The 17,326-nt window shown below is 58.3% G+C and overlaps 2 protein-coding genes across 13 annotated transcripts in view; one reads left to right on the top strand and one right to left on the bottom strand.

Annotated features, from left to right (window-relative positions):
• MACROD1 (mono-ADP ribosylhydrolase 1) overlaps positions 1 to 17,326 on the bottom strand; it is a 142,674-nt gene that overhangs the window by 58,639 nt on the left and 66,709 nt on the right. The gene's annotated exons all lie outside the window — the stretch shown is intronic.
• FLRT1 (fibronectin leucine rich transmembrane protein 1) overlaps positions 1 to 17,326 on the top strand; it is a 78,702-nt gene that overhangs the window by 26,691 nt on the left and 34,685 nt on the right. For 3 of the 10 annotated variants that reach the window (XM_019645238.1, XM_019645237.1, XM_019645235.1), the window contains exon 1: positions 12,780 to 13,881. The exons of 4 other annotated variants lie outside the window; for them this stretch is intronic. The gene's annotated coding sequence lies outside the window, so the exon portion shown is untranslated. Of the gene's footprint in view, positions 1 to 12,779; positions 13,882 to 17,326 lie in introns of those variants that run through there. 3 more of the 10 variants (XM_019645241.1, XM_019645239.1, XM_019645236.1) reach the window with 2 other exon arrangements.

Genomic DNA, 17,326 nt, shown 5'->3' with positions numbered 1-17,326 from the left:
TCAACAGAATGAAGCCCCTGTAGAGTGGTCAAGGGCATGGACACAGGAGCCGGGTGAACTCTGGCTCTTTGTGCCCTTGGGCTGATCACTTAACCTCTCTGTGCCTCAGTTTCCTCAGCTGAACAGTATGGAGTGTGCTCCTCATAGGGTCAATGTCAGCTCAAGGAATTAACGGTTGTAAAACACCTAGAGGATTGCTTGTGCACTGGAAATGCCATAGATGTGTCAGCTACAAACACAGCCCATATGTATACTAGACACCAGGGAAGCCCACAGAGTGATGGAGGGAGAGGTGGTGACGGTGTGCTTTTCTTGAAGGATGAATAGGGGTTCCTCAGGGAGCGGGGGAAGGGCAGTCTCAGGCACCCCAGGAGGCCTCCATTACCGGCCAGCACCCCTACTTGCAGCTTCTTCCCGCTCTGTTGGGCTCTGTTGGCTGAAGCTCATGTGGGAATCAAGCTACCTCTAGAGAAGTGAGGTTTGAGTGACATGGGTGTGTGTGCTGTAGGGGTGAGACGCAGGGGCAGACGCCAATTGGGGGAGCAGGGACACACCTCGGTGTGTGCTGAAACCCAGCTCCCCCGCCACGACAGCCAGGCTGGCTCTCTGCCGGCTGTCAGCCAGCAATCATGTTTAATAAAGGCCCCAAATTAGACAGCCGAGCGCAAGCACCTTCGCTCTAACAATGCAATTAGCACAGACAAAGCCTCCCGCTTCTTCCCGGGCCCCAGAGAGGGTGGCAGAGGGCGGGGGATGAGCCAGGCCCTCCCCAGCGAGCTGTGGAGAGGTTTGAAAAGGAACTGGTGATAGACCAAGAGGTGACAATGAATCGCATCCGAATGACGGCTTCTCTTGTTGTCAGGCAGCCGTGGGGAGAGCTGCATCTTCAGTGGATCTTTCTAGGTGACCCAGCTTTGAACAGCGACACCCACGCGTACCCAGGTCTCCTCCACTCCAGCCCCTCTAGCTCTCCAGCCCCTCTGTCTCTCCCTCTCCTGCCTCTTCTCTCTCGTCTTCTGAGGACAGATGCAGGCTGGGTTTACATGAATAAAACATCAGTGAAGGGGGAAAAAGTGCCAAACTGCACAGCCCGGGCTTGGGGACAGAAAGCAAGCAAGCCACATTGCCAGTTCCACGTGCCACCCTGCTTGTGCTGGGGGGGGGGGTCCTTACCCAGGGGAGGGCCTGCTTGTTCAGGGTAAACCTCTCCAATGCCTCTGGCCCCATAGGGAGGCGGATGGGAGGTCTGGGAGGCTGAGCAGGGTCCACACTGGGCCAGGATGCTGGGGCCTTGACTCCTCACCCTTCTTCTCCCGGTACCAGACAGGCAGTTCCTGTCCTGGCTGGGCATGAGGGCGGGTCTGTTATATGCATGACGCATGGCCCTCACCCGAGACCTGCCTGTTGGCTGCCAGAGGAGCTGGCCTCTCTTCTTTGGCCTTATTAAAACCCAGAGCATGTCCTGACAACATTAGAGCAGGGTGCAGAGGGCGGGGCCTCTGGCCAGACATTAAACAGCACAGCACAGGGGGCTTTCTCTGAGTTCTCCCGTCCCTATCCCCTGCCCTCCCAGCAGGCAGCCAGGCCTGGCACCCATCACGCAGTGGAGAGGCTGGCAGAAATGGGGCTGCCAGCCAACAACATCTCGGGCACTCAGTGGCCAGGAGCCCAGAGTTTTACAAGGACCTTAATCATTCATTTGTTCATTCACTCATTCGCTGAGTGCCTTTGGGGCTCACCCACAATGCATCAGGCAGGAGGGACACCATGGTCACTGAGACAGACTCAGGTCTAGTAGGGGGACAGGCCAGATGCAAGGCAGTGACAATGCTGGGGATATGAGTTGTGATGAAGGAGCCTGGGACAGGTGCCTGACCCAGACTTGGGGGCCTTAGGAGGTTTCCCAGAGGAGAAATGGACTGGACGCGGACCTGGAGGTGAGCATGGCAGAGTTTGTGCTTGTCCTGAGCTAGAGGAGGTTTAAAAGATGACATGGAGAGAGTCCACCTTCCCTTGATGCATAGCCAGCCGGGTAGGAGAAGGACGTAGCAAGGTTGGAGAGTACAACTAATCCTGCCTCAGGAAAGCTTCCCAGGGAAGGCCACCTTTGGGTGGGCTTTGATGGATGAATAGGAGCTTGCCAAGTGGCTATAAAGGTGTATTTAAAGAGCCACTCTCCTTAGGAGATGTCTGCCTCCAAGCTGGGAACATAGTGAGGCTTACTACCTCCCAGGTGCTTCTGAACACATTGACCCATTTCATCATCAGTGTTCCTCTGAGGACCCCTCTTTAAAGAAGGGCTGCCTGACTGGAAGGCAGATCGCCTAAGGCCACACAGCTGGAAAGCCACAGAGTTGGGATTTGGACCCAAGGGCCCAGCCTTATCGCCCACAGCGGTCACCAGCATGCCGCACTGCCCCCAGTGCCGCGAGAGGCAGGCACTGAACACCTGCTGTGTGGCGGGCCCTTGCCGGGTACTGCGGAGGAGGGGCAAAGGCGCCACCAGCATCCAGGGCCTCCTCCTTCATGCTGGACAATCCCTGGGGAGACTGATGAGGCGTCCAGTGACTCCCAACGACCAGTGTCCCGGTCCATTAGCCAGGGCCTGGGCAGCTTCCCAGGGATGTGAGGGTTGAAGGGCAGAACGGAAGTGTCCCGCGTGCCCCCAGGCAGGGCTAGCTTGGCCCAGGGCTGCTGGAAGCCAGGCAGGTCACCTGGTGGGGGTGGGAAGCCAGCGTGCCCTCCTGTACGAAGGTGCAGCTCCAGGAAGCGGGCAGGGAGACGCCTTGCTTGGGGCACCCACTCTGGCCGAACAGCACTGCTATGTCATTAGCAGGACACTTGGCCCCCTCCCCATTTCATTCTCCCTGGAGAGTGGTGACGGGGGGAGTACGTTATCGGGCAAATAGCAGCTGTTGACGTGAAAATGAAATACAGATTCAATACTTGCACCTTTCAGTTCACAAATCATGCCCCCAGCCCAGGTGACAGCCAGCACAGATGCAGACTCAGATAACAGAATGAGGGGGCTGACCTCACCCCAACTCCCCAGCACTTCTCCCTGGGGCTCCGGGACCCAAAGCAGAGACCAGGCTCTGCCTGCCTGCTGCCCTTCAAGGGGGTGACACACACACACACACACACACACACACACACACACACACACACACACACACGAGCTGTGGTTTGTGCATACACCACCTGGGGCCAGCTGCCCCAGCCTGTGGCAGTCTCAGACTTGCCCCATGGGCAGCCTGGCAGGTGCAGCCCAGCTTTGGGAACTGGGAGTGGCCCCAGAGCTGTTTGCTTTCCTGACTGCAGGCGGCTGTGCCAACCCTCCCCCCACACACACTCCCAAAATGGGCACCGAGGGGGTTCAGGAGGAGCTGGGCAGCCGCTTCCTGCTCCCGGCCATTTAGCCAGTATTTCCCCCCGACTTTTACGAGTGGGCTGGCGTGAACTCATCCCTGTTACAATGCACTCAGGGACCCTGACAACTAATTCAATTTAAAACAGCCTTGCAATAAAAGCTCGGAACGGAAAACCGCCGAGTCTTGGGGGTTATTTAACAAATTGCTTCACAGATAAATACATTAAAATGATTCTCAAACTGGAATTGTGCGAAGTTGAAGTAAAATTAAGAAAGTCGAATCAAAATGTAAATTAATGGCATTGAGATACAGGGTTTGCATTGGCAGGAGTCACGCGTGGGGAGCGTTGGCGCGTTGGCAAGGGCTCTGCCTTCTGTTCAGGTGACGTGGTGCCTCCAGGCAGTGCCAGAAACCCCTTCAGTACCAGGCAGCAGGGAGCTGGGGACCAGGCTGCCCTGACCCCACCCAGCACCTTCCTGGCCCACCCTTATGCCTTCAGTGACCCTCACATCTGCCAGCAGTGGCAGGGGCCCTGGCTGGTTCGTTTCCTGCCTCTGGCTCAGCTCCCAGCACACCCCAGCAGCTGTAGAATGGGAATGCCCGCTGCGCCTACCTTGCCAGTGGTAACAAGACATAAAGGCGATTGAGCATGTCAGGGCCTGGCGCAGACTGGAGCCCACCGTAAGTGCGAGGTCCCAGGATGACGATGGTAATCACTATCACACATATTTACTGCTGAATGAGTCTTACAGCGTGTCTCTGCAAAGCTTGCAGGGCTGGCATGCCCATTTGACTGACAAGTACACTGAGGCCAAGGAGGCACGGGAAGAATGGGAAGGGCTCCGGCACTGAGGAGCTGTTGCCTCCACCTTCTCCAGCCAGCATGGAGGTCCCGGTTTCAGTGCTCTGTTTGTGTGTCTCTCTCCCTGCTGAGGGCAGAAAAGCTGGGGCTGGGCCGGCTGCCAGCCTGGTACCCAGATGATGGGCTCAGAACTAGCTGCACCCCTTTGGGCATGCCCCCACACACAGAAACACACTGTGGGCCTATGCCCGAGTAGCTCTTCCATCCTGGCCAACCTCTGGGCTTCAGAACTGTAGGGGGCTTGGCGGGAGATGGGCATCCGTGTGACCCCCAGGTGCCAACGGACAGAGCTGCCTTTCTTGATAGTACCAGTGTTCATCAGTCTGGGAGAGAAAAGAAGAGGGAATCCTCAGGGAACAGAGGCAGGGAGGGTTGAGGCAGGATGGAGCAGGAACGGAGCCCAGGGCAAGTGTGAGGGTGCAGGTGACCTCCCCTGTCCCAGCCTTCGATTGCAGAGTGGTTACAGAGAGAGGTTGTGTGTGTTGAACACCCCACCCCCAACCCCCTCCCCACCCAGACTGCGACGGTTTCACCTGGAACCACAAGCCCATCTGACAACCGAGACAGCTCAGAACCCGGAGGGGAAGGCGCTGCCAGCTCTGGCCGGGGTGCTGGCTGTCAGCTGTCCGCGCCTGGTGGGGTGAGCAGCCTCCCTGGGCTCGCCCGGTTGGCTGGTGGAGGGGATGGGTCTCAGGGTGAGCATAGCCACTGGAATCCTGGGTGGGGAGGTGTGGGGCTCTCCCCACCGGAGCAGTTCCCCCTGTTGTGGGGCCAGTTGTGGTGGGGGGCTGCAATGGCCTGACCCCATCCTGGGCATGGGGGAGGCAGTCCCCTTCCCTGCGGGGACATAGTACAGCAGGGCACTCCTGTGGGAGGGGATACGGTGACACCCCCGGGCCTGGCCTGGGCAACTGCATCACCTCAATGCTTCACGGGAAACCTCAGCAAGCTGCGGGCACTGTAGACGCAACAGGCTTCTTATTGACAGTCATTAAGTCTTTAGCAAATGGTTTAGGGAGGAAAAATAGTCATGAGGAGGATTTATCTTGGGCGCCCATCCCAGACCTCAGCTGTGAAGGCGCGCGTGCTAGGGGACCCTCAGGGCTGGATCAATGTCGCGCCACAGGGGAGCAGAGCAGGGGCTCCGGGAGACCTGTCGAACGCTGAGGGGCTGGAGGAGGGTCCTGGTGAGAGGCCTGGGCAGGTACTAAGCTCTGTGCAAGGTGAATGTCAATTTCTTAGGGAAGAAATGCTATTGTTATTATTACATCCCTTCTACAGATGTGGCAACTGAGGCCCAGAGAGGCAGGTCGAGTGCTCAGGGTCACACAGCTGATGGGTGACAGAGATGGGAACTAAATTCCTACTGCGCCAACTGGGGTGACTGAGGTGGGTGGTCAGAGCCCAGCCCTCCCCCTTGCCAAGGAGACCAGGCCAGGCCCAGCTCCCTGGGGTCCCGCGGAGCTTCCACTGAGGGTTAGGGTTCTCCTGGCCTCAGGCAAGTCCCTGAGACTTTCTGAGCTTGAGTTTCCTCTCCCATGAAATGCAGCTGCAATGGCAGGGCTGGGCCTCTGGAGGAAATGCGTGGGAAGTGTTTAAAAAACCATAAAATGCCAAACAAACAGGCTGGCAGGAAGCTTCCCCCATCCTCCTTGCAGGCAATCGGAGGGCCACCTGATCGGGGTGGCAGACCAGGCAGAATCCAGCTCGGCCACCACCACCACCATGGCTAACTTGCAGGCGGGTATGCTGGGGCCTCGGGGCCGCCCGGCTGATCGGGGGCAGATTTAACAGGACTTTGAAAAATAAAAAGGTAAAACAGTAAACCGCTGCCCGCTCCTCCCGCTGCAATAAAAATGGATTTATTTGTTCGTGGAATGAAATTTAATAACTTTGGCGGGAGATGAGGCGTGAGCAATAATAGTTTTTTGCTCTTTCTCGATGTGGAAGGGTGGAGAGGAGGAAGGCGGAATGATGGGGGGACCCCGTCTGGGACACTGTCGGGCAAGGGGGTGCTCTGGGTCTGCGTCCTCCAGGGGTAGGCTAAGTAAACCGAGGCGGGGCTGTCTAGTCACTGCTCCAAAAGAACAGTCTGTACACTTCCTCAGACCTTCACATTCCCCATGCCGGCCAGCCGCGTCTGTTCTCCCCTGCGTACCTGTGGGACACCGGGCCCCTGCTCCTGGTGAGCCCCCCGTCCGGGCTGCCTTTCTGCCCTTGTTGCCAAAATTCTATTTATCCCTCAGAGCCCCTTCAAAACAGTCCTGTTCACAGGCTTCCGCGGAGCCCCAGCTGGGAGCAGCCTTCCAGCCTCCCCTGAGCCCCCACATTCCCCGTTGGTACCACCCCTCTCAGGGAACACACCTCATTCTTCACCCAGTGCAGGGCTATGTGGGGTCTATTCCTGGGGTCCTGCACGCAGCAGCTCCCTGGCAGCGCACTGAGTGAACGAATGAGCAAACGTCATGGAAGGAGACCCAGTGCCCACCTTTCACTAGGACCTGGTTGGGGTGGGGGCTGGGCTTGAGGCCAAGGAGAGTCCCCTTGCCCGCTTCCCAGGCAGCCACTGCTCCTGGACTGGGCTGGGGCCGACCTGGGGCGTATCCCAGACCAGGGGCCTGCTCCTGGCAGCTCCTGCTCCTCCAGCTACTGCCTGTGTCACTGCACCTCTCTGGGCCTCAGTTTTCCTACGCATGGAGTGGCTCTGGGGTCGCCATGGGCCCAGGGCCCTTTGTCAAGTAGGAGGCCCGAGGGTCAGGTGTGGCAGGGCTGCTCCGTTCTCCTCAGGGCCTGTGGGTCCTGAGACCATGGGGGGCATGGATCTTTAGGGGCCCTGAGTCAGGACTCACCCAGGCTGTGTGCAGGGGTGGGAGTGGCAGGGGGCCTGGGAGGGAGCCTCAAGGAGCCCCCCAGCCTGCCCAGGGACACTTCCAGGTCCAGGCTCCACAGCCTGAAGAGGCCTGAGCGGCCGAGGGGGACTAGCCGGCTCCTGTGCTGCGCTAGAGGGTCGATAACAAAACAAACGCACTATTGACCGACTGCCGCTCACTAAATCCTCCCGGCAGACAAGATGATGTGAGCCCGAATCGACTGCTGAACTCATAACCCGCTCAGCCCTGCCCGCTGGCAGTCAGAGGAGGGGGCAGCGGAGCAGCGGTTGGGGCTTGGGGGAGGCTGCCCTGGGATGGAGGGGCTGGCCCTGCAGCCATTGCACAGGCCGGGCCCCCCTGGAAGTCAGGCCTGGGGACACTGGCCTGGTGGGTGGGTCAGGCTTAGCCGTTGGGGCTGCCTCTGGTCCAGGTTTTGGAAGCCCAAAGTGCAGGAGGCCCAGAAGCTAACATTAGGAGGTCAACCGATCCAGGTCTTTTCTTTTTAATTAAAATAATTACATAACATCAGATAAGTACAAAAAAGTACATGTGGCATCTCTGTAAGTTACGAAGCATGATGATAAACCACACTCTGAACCTGCCATGCAAATTACGTAAGTCCAGCGGTTCATTGCCCAGACTGCTGGGTTAAAACACCAGGTGTGCCACTTCCTGCTGTGTGGCCCTGGGCATGTTACTTCACCTCTCTGTGCCTTGGTCTCCACAACCATAATACAGGGATAATAAAGACCACCTCCCCCATTCCCCACCCCAGTTATAGGGTTGCCCTGAGGATTAAATGAGTTAAGCTTTCTAAAGCAAAAGGTAATGGCTCTTGGAATTTAGGGGTGATTTCTTCCTTGCTTCCTGTTGCAGCTTCACCCGATACATGGCCCAGGGGGTCCCTCACCTAGCCTTTTGAGGGTCTGTGACGCCCCCCCACACACAAGACTCCCATGTAAATCTGAATGGACAGGGGCCGTATTCCAGTAAGAGGATCAGAGTCTCAAGATGAGGCCCCCTAAAGTGAAGACCCCTGATACGCTCCAACTGCCCCATTTTATGAACGGTCCTGTGGCTCAGAGAGGGGGAGAGCCCCACCCGAGGTCAGCCAGTGGCAGAACAGCACACCTTATCCCTGTTCCATGATGCCTGGCCAAATACAGGGAGCCTGGGGAGGGACCAGAGACACCCCCTCCATCAGTGCATGTTCTGAGGGCCAAGGCACCATCCACAGACCTCCAGGGCTGCATGATGCCAGGTACCTCTGAGCTGATGGGTGTCTGGCTGTGACCAATGGGCCGGCCTGTGGCCTCTGCAGATGCACCCCCGTCCCTACACCCACCCTCGCTCCTCTCTGAGGCATCCCAGGCCAGACTTGGGGCCCAAAGATCTGCCTTTGAACCCCACTTGCCACCTTCTGGCTTCTGCTCTGGCTAGGTTACTTAGCCATCCAGAGCCTCAGTTTGGGCATCTGTAAGATGGATAGACTAAAACTGGGAGGTTTGGGGAAGGATTAACTGAGGTCAGACATGGCACTTTTATTAACTCGTTAATTCAAAACTAGTGCCAGTTCCCTGTTGTGCCGAGGCTACCCGGCCCGGGGCCCAGGTACAGGAGGTACAGTCTGCAGCCCAGAGACGGACGCGCTGGGGGTGCATTTGTGGCTGGGCTGGGAGCCCGTGTGGTCTGGCACATCAGATGGTGTGTGAGTGTGTGTGTGCGCGTGGTTCTCGCCTCCTAAACACACTCCTCGGGGAGTAAAAGCTGGGCCTCGGCAGGGTAAACACTGCAGCTTCCCACGGAGAAGCGGCCCAGCCCTGTGCTCGGGGTGGGGACGCCCTGCAGCCCCAGAAACTTGTGGGGTGCCAGAGCCAAAGCTGGGACCTGGGTCCTGCCCGGTCACCTCTGGACTCTGGGATTGGAGGACTCACTGGACTGACAGTGGGGGAGGTCAGGGCCCTGACCACCAGGAATGCCTTGGAGGCCCAGGCATGAGGGAGAGGTCTGGCCAGCTGACTACATCCCCATCATGGCAACACCAGGGTCACCTGTCAGCCCAGCCAGTCAGAGGGATATTGGGGGGAATACCTCCTCCCCACCCAGTCCTGTCTCTCCCATCCCCAAGAAAGAGTCACCTAAAATGTCACAAGTAGACATGAAACTGGCTCAGGGGTAATGGTCTCCTTTTATGATGCAGAAACTGAGGCACAGAGAAAGGCAGGGTTTCCCCAAGGCCCCAGAATCCAGTCTGTGGGGTTCTTTCCTCTCTCTACCAGGGGGAGAGGCTTATGAGGGAGGTCTGGGGCTGAAAAAGGAGGTCTTGGATCCAAGACCCTGCCTCAGTCACCTGCAGGACAGAGGAAGGGTGTGGGGACGGGGTTGAGGGTCTTGGCCTTGGGGAGGCTTGGGCTCCAATGTGGCCCCAGGAAGCAATTTGTTCTCTCTGGGCCTCTTTCCTCTACTCAGAGAAAACGGGAAGTGAGGCTGACCCCATAGGGTGGCTTGTGAATGCCCTTCCCAGAAATCCTGGGCCACGTCTAGACAGCCTGGGACCTGCCTTTGGGGGAGGGGGGTCCCACTTCCCACTGACCCCCCCATCACCCCATTGGGATAGAACGGTGCCCCAGGTGGCCCTGCTGGGTCTGAACCATTCCCTGGGCGTCATACAAAGCCTGGCATTTGAAATAATTCACTTCTTTGGGCCCTAACCACACCCTGCTATTGTACCCATCTTATAGATGGGACACTGAGACTCAGAGAGGCAAGTCACATGCCCAAAGCCGCCCAGCTGGTAGGTGGCATAACCGCAGACAGGCTCAAACTGAAGGTGTGGGTGGAGGTGGGTGGATTATCTGGCCCCACGGCCCCTCCTCTCAGTGGCTGGATTCTTGCCCTTTTCCATCCTAACTTAAAAAGTGACAATCTACACAGCTCCTGAGGAGAGCAAAGAGGAGACTCCAGACAGGCCCTGGGGTGGAGAAAAGCTGGAGGGAACAGCCCAGAGGTCCCCCGACATTGTTCTCACTCCTTTGGCTGCCTCCTTACTGGTGCCCCTGCCCCCACAACCAGAGGCATCTCCCTAAAATGCAGTTTTAACCTGCTAGTAGCTTGCTCAGCTCTGGGCCCTGAGGAGACAACGGAGGGCCTCACCTTTGGCTCCAACTCCTGACCCCATCACCCCTCCCCCACTCTCTCTACTCCTCAAATAAGCCACCCCCATGCTCCCTGCCCGCCTTCAGCTCAGCCTGCAGGCTTCTACCTCCTCAGCAAGGCCCTTATCAGGGGTTCCCCACTGAGATGTCCCCCGCTTTTCAACTCCTGGGTCAAAAGAGGCCCCTCACTGCACCCAGGTTTAGCAGCTCCGAGATCTGCAGGCTCCCTGGGTGCCCAGAGCAGCCTAGTGCTCTGATCCTTGGTCTGTCTCCAGCACCCAGAGCAGTGCTTGCCATGTCACAGGTGGACCATATGCTCTGGGTGAACGAATGAGTGAATGTCTTCTCTGTGCTGGGCCCTGTCCTGGCACTGGGGATCTCGAGATGGCCGACCTTTATGTCACTGCTCTAGCTCTCAACCAGTATCAGCTCATTTAAGCCTTATTCGGTTGGTGGACACTATTATTATTCCCATTTTCCAGAAGGGGGAGCTGAGGCACAGAGAGGGAAGTGAAATTGCCCAAGGTCACACAGCCAGGACTTAGCAAATAAAAATACCAGATGCCCAACTAAATTTGAATGTCAGAGAAATAACCAATCATTTTCACAGTGTAAGTATAGCCCATGTAACCTTTGGGAGTTGCTTATGCCTAAAAAAGTATCTGTTGTTTGTCTGAAATGCATAGTTAAGCGGGTTCCTGTATTTTATCCACCAGCCCTACAAAGAAGAGGTAGAAAGAACCCAGGAGGTGAGAGATTACAGGGAGACTGAGGCCCAGAGCAGGCAGGGCCTTGCTACTGACAGAGCTAAGGCAGAACCCAGCCTCCGGAGTCCCATCCCTCCTCAGTGAGCTGCCCCAGAGCTGCCGGGTGCCCCTCTGCCAGGTGCCTGCTGCAAGTCACAAACCACGTGGCCCACGGATCTCCTCCTGTCCAACTTGGCCCTCCACCACCCCTCTCCTTCTCATGCTCCTGCCTTGCTCGTCTCCTCGGCTTGGGGCTAAGACTTCCTCATGTGGAAGGGATCTGCACGGAGTGAATTTTCACAGCTGGGTTACCACCTCCTAAAAATAGGGCTGAGTGATGGATAGGAGCTGTCACAGGGCCCTCCAGCAGTGGGGAGCAGTGGGAGGGAGGGGGATGGGTGGGGTGAGGGTTCCACAGACCCCAGCCCAGTGCTCTCAGCCCAGGGTGACTCCCCAGCCCCGGGTGGGCCTGAACCCCCTCTTACTCATGGGGGAGAAGCTGTTCCGCGCCTGAGGTCTTCAGAGAGACTCCTGCACAGGCATGAGGCACATCAGGCCCAAATATTCATCTGCCCAACAGGTGTCCCCCTGCCCCCTCCCCCATAGCCAGAAGCATCCGTCTGGGCAAGGGGGGGGCTGTGCCTCCTGAGGAATGTCTGGGAATCAAGGACCCTGTTACAGGGCTGCCCTGACAGCTCCCTCTGCCCAGCTGTGCCCCAGTCTCGATTTTGTTTTTCAGTTTCTTGGTTTTTAAAGACTCATCGGCCTGACTTCACGGATGGACATGGCCGGGCTTCAGGCTGAGGATGGGAGTGGGGACAGAAGGGCTCCTTGCTCCCAATACACACACGCACACGCTCAGCTCACACACTGAGGACACACTGATGGGCACACACACCACAGATGGCCACACTCACAGACACACTGGCACACACACACCCACCTCTCCCCCTTGGTCTCTGAAGATACTAATATTTAAGTACGGGTGGGGGAGGAGCTCCAGCTGGTGTCACTGCCCAGTCACTTAGCATCAGGCCAACCCTGGGCCAGCATTGCCGAGGGAGGCTGCCCCCCACTCCACGGTTGGGCCTCTGGCTGCCCAGGGGCCTGAGAAGTCTGCTGCTCGGCCTCTTGGGCCAAGGGCCTCCCATGGCAATGGCTGGGCTTCAGGAGCCCACTCTGACCAACCTGGCCTCCTTCCCCCGGTCCCTCCTCAGCCGGGGTCCCAGGGTCTCGCCCCACATCCCAGGCCTAGGTGGTCCCAGGTCGGCCGAGTAGCCTGTCCCTTCCCCAGGTACGCCCTCGGTCCACAGGTATGTCCACAGCGCCCTCCATGTGTGCCTGGCATATGGGTGCTGGAGACAGCCCCTCCCTTCCTCATGCCCAGCCCCTGCCCAGCCTCCCATCCAGCCCAGAGAGGCTGGCAGAACAGGCCGTGCCCCTCGCCCAGAAAGACGATGCCCTCCGAGAGGGAGAGGGACACGCTGTATCTCATGGCACAGGTTAGAGATGTGAGACCCCACCCCTGGCCTCTTCTCCAGCCCAAAGGCCCCACCCAGTCCCATCTGCAGTGATGCTCTCAGGGGGTGAGGCCGCCTTGGAATTACATATTAAATGCAGCTGCACCGAAACATGGCCTCAATCCAATTACACCAGGAAACAACAGGAGCCGCTTAGGCTAATCTGGTTACTCCTGCCCGGCCTCCCTCAGCAGCCTCGGAGGGATGCCCAGGAGGGCAGCTGTCTGGGTGGGCATCGGTGTGAGCACGGCCCTGTGCCCCATGGGGTCCCGGGGGGTGGCCGCAGCACTGACTGCCTGTCTCCCGGGGCAATCTGCCTGCAAATTCGACTCCCGCTGGCAGGGAAGCCATGGGGCTATGGAGAGGCTTCTCGGCTGGCAGCCTGGCAGAGAGTGAGTCCTTCATCGATCATCCTACAAATATTTACAGAGCGCAGAGCTTCAAGGCACCGACCTAATTGGGCAGGGGGACCCAGCAGTGCAGGGAGAGCGGGCTGTGCCTTAGGGAGGGCACCCTGAGCTGGGGGGACAGGCAGGGGAGTAAATCTGAAAAGTGGTTTCAGATGGGGTAACAGCCGGGAGGGAGGTCCCTCTGAGGAGGATTTGGGGAAGCCATAGAAGACAGGATGGGGGGCCAGGAGCAGTTGATGGCTGGGGAAAAGTCAGAGGGGATGGAGCCCTAAGCAGCTAGGCCACATTCAGGGCAGGCTGGGAGCTCCCCGCTGGAGGAGGTGATGGTTGGGGCTTGGGGGTAATTGGGGGTTAGGCCCAAGAGCTGGTCCTGGCGGGTGAATAAGCCCATGGGGATCAGAGCTCAAGGCCAAAGCGGGCTTCAGATTCTGGGTGAGGCTCAGAAGCCGGGGCTGAAGACCCCACTTCTGGGTGGAGGCACCAGGTGGGAGGGTCAAGTCCCTGACCTGGAACCCCAGACCTCTGTCCTTCTCCATCCTGCAGGCTCTGGGTACCCCATGAGGGGCAGGCAGGGTTGGGATGTCACCCAAAGGGCTCCCCTCCGAGAGGAATCTGGGGGAATCCCTGGACCTCAGCATTTGAGAAGGCTGAGACCCCTGCCCAGGGCGCTTCCCTTCAGCTCAGAGTTTGCCAGGACCTGGAAGGCACCAGGGTTCTGAGAGGCGCCCAGCACCGCCTTCCACTTCCGCCCCCGACCTGTCTTGCCCTGACTTCTCCGTTTGCCTTCTGTCCTAAACACAATGGCACCCCTGTGCTGTTTGCACCTGCCATGTGCCAGGCGTTCCCTGGCATTTTCTCACTTCATCCCGTTAACACCCCCTGGCTGGGCACCATTTTACAGGTGAGGAAACCAAGGCTCAGAGAGGCAAAGTGACTCCACGGGAAAAGTAAGTAAATAAAGATCAGGATTGGAATCCAAGCCTGCCTGCTCAGAGTCCGGGCTGTTCCACCCCCACCGTACTCCCTCCTCTTAGGGTGTATTTCTGTAAGCTGCCACGAACCCTTTAGGATGAGATGGGAAGAAATAAAAATGTACGTAAGTAAATAGTGAGAGGCTGCAGGGAGATGTTGACACCAGGTCAGAGCAGGGAGTGGGAGACAGCGTGGACAGGACTATTTCTGGGCTCTTCTGCTAGTGTGTGTGTGGGGGGATGGGGAGCTCCAGAGGTACCCCAGCCCCAAGGTCAAGAGTGAGTGAGCTGGTGACATGTGGTATCTGCTGGGGCCTGGGGAGTTGGGCACTGGGCCAGAGGAGGACAGCTGGGTGAGGGTGAGGGTGAGGGTGAGGGCCCTGTGCAGGGGCAGTGTGGCTGGCAGTGGCAGGGCTGTGCATGCCCGAGTGGACTCCTCACCTGTGCTGACTTCTTAGAGCCCAGATCCTGATGCTCCTGCTACAATGCAAATATGTTGACATTAATCCCTCCACCCTCCTGAGCACACTGGGAGGATTAGCTCAGCACTTGCAAAGGACAGAGCTGAGTCCCCAAGAAAGAGGATTTGGGGTCCTTCAGCCCAGATTGGAGCAGAGGGTGGGAATGGCTGGTGCAGCTGGGGGAGGCTCCCAGATCCCAGGGGGTCTGAAAGAAGGACCCCAGATTCGGTGGGGGGGGGTGACTAAAGGGTAATAGAGACCCTCAAGGGTATCCTATCCCCCTCTACAGCTTGGCCTCACCTCTGTGCAAGGGTGCTGGGCAGCCCCGGCCAAGGACCACCACTGGGCAGGAGCTGGGGACCACCTACTCCTCAGTGCAGACAACCCCCCCAGGCATTGCCATGGGTGGTGTGAGGAGGTGTCACAAGTGGAGAATAAGCGTGTCGGGTTCAGGCTATACCTTTACTGGTCCCTCAGGAGGCGAGGCTAGCAGTGAGGCCAGGTCGATGGCATCTGAAGCTTGACCCTCCCCATCCCGTGTGCACACGTGTGAGTTTGTACATGTGAGTGCATGCGGGAGGGTAAATGTGTACACAGGTGCACATATGCATGTGTGCATGCACACACGCCTTGTGCAATCCTGGATTGTTGCAGCCTCCCCCTCTCAGCCTCCTCCCCAGGTCTGGGCAGAACAGCCAGTGACAAGCACTCGGCCTCCAAAGGTGACACAGCTATTTCCGGGCCTGGATTCCTGCCAGTGGCAGCGTGAAGTGTGCGTGTGTACGGGCATGTGTGAGCATGTGTGCGTCAGAGTGCTGGAGGTGGGGTGCTCCTGTACTGAGCAACACTGGGCCCCCTCAGCATCTCCCACCCTGCCTGAGCTGTCTCAGCTCCCTCTCTTCTCTCCATAACCCCCTGCCTTGGACAGTAGCTGCGAGGCAGCAGAGGAATCTCAGGGGTAGTGGGAGGAGCCTGAGCTCTAAAGTCAAAGGGCCTGTCTTGGGCACTACCCTGCGGACCTCATCCCTGGCAGTTTCTTCATCTCTCTGCGCCTCACTTCTGCATCTGTATAATGGGTGCACAGTCCCCACTCAGGAAAGCCCCTAGAAGAATCCCAACATGTGGTAGTGGGGTGAAAGTGGTGATGGGGCCACTCAGCTTTCCTCAGGGAGGAAGCAGGTTTGTGCACAGGGCCCACCAGGGCTTGGCCTTGGCCTCCACACCTCCACACCACATGCCTTGGGGACCCCAGCATTGTTCCTTATCTAGCCAGACTGGACAACCCAAAGCTACGGGTCCAAAGAGGTGATGCCCTGTCAACTGTAACTGAAAAAAAAAAATTCTTTTAATGAAAAGAAAACAAAAACAAAGAGGTGATGCCCTGGCCCTGGAGGGGAACCAGATCACAGGATTATCAGAAAGTCAAAGACCCCTCACCAGCTCTGCAAACCCCCTGCTTCCCCCACCCCTTGCAGCCTGGGCACTGCCCTGTGACAGTGAGGGGTGGGGAGGACCATGTACGGGGCCATGGTTACCTTATCACGTCAGCTAATAACAATAGGTCCCATTTTACAGATGAGGAAACTGAGGCTCCGAGAGGCATAGTCGCTTGCACAAGATCCCCCAGTGTGTCTGAGATTCAAGCCCAAGCAGTCAGGCTCCAGGGAGGATCAGGGTGCTGGGGACAAAAGGCAGCTGGGTGGGGCCCATCTGAGCGGACAGGTGGAAGTGTCCAGGGCCACTTCCTCCAGAGTGAGGGGTCGGGGGGCTTGGCAGGGCTCCTCAGGAGGCAGCGCCGTCCCTGGGCACTGCAGGGAGGCCCTGGCAGAGGCAGTTCCCACCCAGAGCAGATTCTGTCCTGTTCAATTTAGAGCTGAAGTGCCAACAAGGCTCAGAGCCCGCAGCTCCCACCCCAAATCAAATTCGGTGCTATGATTACTCTGCGGGGGGCGGGAGGCCTTCCGGGGAGGGATAGGGAAAGCTGGCACAGGGGCTAGGCCCAAACACCAGGCTGGCGGGCAGGATTCGGCGGGGGCCGGGCCATTTGTCTGGGGCAGCCAGCTCAGCTGGCCGGGATCTTCCACCCAAATTAAATTTTAACCCAGCTCATAAATCTTCCAGGTCCGTCCCTTGCCACCCGCCGGGTCCAGCAGCAGCCACAGCCTGGGCAGGCACGGGGACAGCCTCGTCCGATACGCTGCGTGGTCCTGGGGCAGCAGGGCCTGCCTGCCTTGGGGAGAAGGAACAATCATGCATGGATAGGCCTGGGGGTCCCGCCGGCCACAGGCCAGGGGGGCAGGCTAAGGGCCTGGCCTGGCTGTCCCAGGCAGAAGCTCTGTCATCAGTCGGGGGCCTTGAAGGCCTGGGCCAGGGTGCCACCGGGGCTGTGGGTGGTTCCGTCAGAAAGGCCCGGGTGCAAATCACAGCTCCGCCTCTTCCCAGACTGGCCAGCTTAGGTGGGTTTCCTAACTGTTCTGGGCCTCAGTTTGTGCAGCTGTGCAATGGGGGAACAACAGTGTCCCCTTTAGGGAGGAATAAGGGAGGTGGTGCAGATAATGAACACGCCACACGCCGGGGGCAATGCAAGTGGGCTCCTCGGGGGGTCACCACCAGCCCCGCCCATCAGAGAGGTGGGTTGGGTGCCCCTTCTCGCCCCTGTAGCCCTGGTCCCCAGCAGATGGTGAGTGGCCTTGCGGGACCAAGGGAAGTGCCCATATTTGTTTACTTGCCGTTTTGTGGAGGTGTGAGGTCCTCAGTCAGCCACACCAACTGCAGGGCACAGCTCATATCCATCTTGTGCCCTGTAACCACCCCCCAGCAGATGCGACATTCCTGTTCAACCCCAGGCCTCCCTTCCCCTTCCCCCAGCTTTCTGTTCTCACCCCAACCTGCCCTTCCCCCCCTGCTCTTCCCATGACACCCCCTGCCTCAGGATGAAGTCCAGGCCCCTCCCCCACACA

This window comes from Hipposideros armiger, unplaced genomic scaffold (genome assembly GCF_001890085.2).
Source record: "Hipposideros armiger isolate ML-2016 unplaced genomic scaffold, ASM189008v1 scaffold_93, whole genome shotgun sequence".
Classification (NCBI taxonomy): domain Eukaryota; kingdom Metazoa; phylum Chordata; class Mammalia; order Chiroptera; family Hipposideridae; genus Hipposideros; species Hipposideros armiger.
Note: the sequence above shows the minus strand (reverse complement) of the source record. Positions and strands in the feature narration are given on the sequence as shown.